The sequence below is a fragment of the Coturnix japonica genome, chromosome W (genome assembly GCF_054131305.1).
Source record: "Coturnix japonica strain WE chromosome W, WE-NBRP24, whole genome shotgun sequence".
NCBI classification, from domain to species: domain Eukaryota; kingdom Metazoa; phylum Chordata; class Aves; order Galliformes; family Phasianidae; genus Coturnix; species Coturnix japonica.
This window is the reverse complement of record NC_140701.1, coordinates 9938737-9941138: the sequence shown is the minus strand read 5'-3', so window position 1 is coordinate 9941138 and position 2402 is coordinate 9938737. Positions and strand designations below refer to the sequence as shown.

Genomic DNA, 2402 nt, shown 5'->3' with positions numbered 1-2402 from the left:
TTTTCAGGAGGGATCACTAGACTGGGGACATCCCATAGCAGATCTGGCTGCAGGCACTTCATGTTTCTTTACTGTGGAAAAAGCCTTCTGCTCCAGCTGAGGGCTTCTGTGATGCAGCGTCAGAACACAGCCCTGAGGGCTGCGTGACCCAGAACGGCTGCAGGCTGTGCAGCCGGGGCTGCAGGCGGGTGCCCAGGGCTGTCCTGCAGAGCAGGGTCCCTGCTGTGCCCCAGGGGCTGTGTGCCGGGTATGGGATTTCCAAAGGGAAAGGAAAACTTTTATAGTATACCAGGAGGAGTGTCTCTGAGAATGGTCTGGAATTGTCATTATCTTCTGCACTCTGAGCAGGACTCCAAGCCCAGGAACAGCAGATGCACAACAGCAGCTCCATCAGTGAGTTCCTCCTGCTGCCGTTGGCAGACACGCGGCAGTTGCAGCTCCTGCACTTCTGGCTCTTTCTGGGCATCTACCTGGCTGCCCTCTTGGGCAACAGCCTCATCAGCACAGCCGTAGACTGCGACCAGCCCCTGCACACCCCCATGTACTTCTTCCTCCTCAACCTTGCCCTCCTTGACCTGGGATGCATCTCCACCACTCTCCCCAAAGCCATGGCCAATGCCCTCTGGGACACCAGGGCCATCTCCTATACAGGATGTGCTGCACAGCTCTTTTTCTTTATCTTCTTTGCCTCAGCAGAGTATTTCCTTCTCACCATCATGTCCTATGACCGCTACGTTGCCATCTGCAAGCCCTTGTACTACGGGACCTTGATGGACAGCAGAGCTTGTGCCACCATGGCAGCAGCTGCCTGGGGCACTGGGGTTCTCCTCTCTCTTCTGCACACTGCCAGTACGTTTTCACTGCCTCTCTGCCAAGGCAATGTTGTCAGCCAGTTTTTCTGTGGAATCCCCCAGATCCTCAAGCTCTCCTGCTCAGAATCAAATCTCAGGGAAGTTGTATTTATCATTTTTAGTGCCAGTTTATTCTATGGCTGCTTTGTTTTCATAGTGTTGTCCTATGTGCAGATCTTAATAGCTGTGCTGCAGGTGCCCTCTGAGCAGTGATGGCACAAAGCCTTCGCCACGTGTCTCCCGCACCTGACCGTGGTCTCCCTATTTATCATCACAGGCTTTTATGCCTATCTGAATCCCTATTCTGTCTCCTCCCCATCCATGGACCTGATGGTGGCAGTTCTGTACTCAGTGGTGCCACCAGCAGTTAACCCCCTCATCTACAGAATGAGGAACAGGGAGGTCAGGGATGTGGTAAAGAAAGTGATGACCAGATGTGTTTCAACTGCAGTGAACTGCCCATCTTTTGGAATTCATGACTTGTAATGCAGCTTTCTACTGAATCAAGCTCTCCTTTATTGTTTGTTTGTGGGGATACAAGAAAAGCTGTTCAGAGCAGCAGCTGTGGAGCAAGATAAACAGCATGGGAACCAAGGACACCTCTGCAAGGAGAAGAAGAGTCTCACAGCTCTGATTGGATATGTGCCTGCATGGACAGTTGAAAAGTGTTTTGTAGAATGCTTTGTTGACATATAAGGTGTTTGCGAAAGTTGTAAGGGCGGATGGGAAAGCTAGAAAATAACAACTTGTGAAGGTATATAAGGGATGTGAGAACTTGTAATAAACGATTTGGATCGTTCACATCTGAGTCCGTGCCGAGTCGCTGCATTTGTTTTCTTGGTTGTTTTTTTTTGTTTGTTTGTTTTTTTTTGTTTTGTTTTTTTGTGGTTTGTTTGTGGATGAGCAAGGAGCTCATGCAGAAACTGAAAGGGAAGAAGAAGGTCCTTGAAATGTGGAAAAAGTGTCTGACCACATGTAGTCAGGGCCTGCAGGGATGGAACAAGGAAGTCTGAAGACCACCTGGGATTGAATGTGACAAAAGGATAATGAAAAATGCTTTTTAAAGTACGTTAGCAGTCAAAGGAAGACTAGGGAGACTGTGGGTCCCCTACTAAGTGAGGGGGGTGTTCTGGTAACAAGGGATTCTGAGAAGATGGAGATACTGATGGCCTTCTTTGCTTCTGTCTTGTGTGAAAAAGCTCTCCATCAGGAATCCCAGAACCTAGAGCTTACTGAGAGGGTCTGGGGACTGAGGGACTTCCCTTTAGTCAGGAAAGAGTTTTGCCACACCAATGTTCATAAATTCATGGTACCCGATGGGGTGCATCCATGGGTGGTGAGGGAGCTGGCAGAGGTGATTGCTGAATCGCTCTCTATCATATTTCAGACATCTTGGAGAACGGTGGAGGTGCCTGAAGACTGGAGGATAGCCAATGTCACTCCAGTCTTCAAAAAGGCAAGAAGGAAAATACAGGTAGTTACAGGCCAGTCAGCCTCACCTCTGTCCCTGGAAAGATGATGGAACAGCTTGTGCTGGATGCCATCTCTAGA

General features: G+C 49.3%; 1 pseudogene; it reads left to right on the top strand.

Moving 5' to 3' along the window:
- Positions 1 to 371: 371 nt before the first annotated feature.
- Positions 372 to 1337, top strand: LOC146754494 (olfactory receptor 14C36-like; annotated as a pseudogene).
- The last annotated feature ends 1065 nt before the right edge of the window (positions 1338 to 2402 follow it).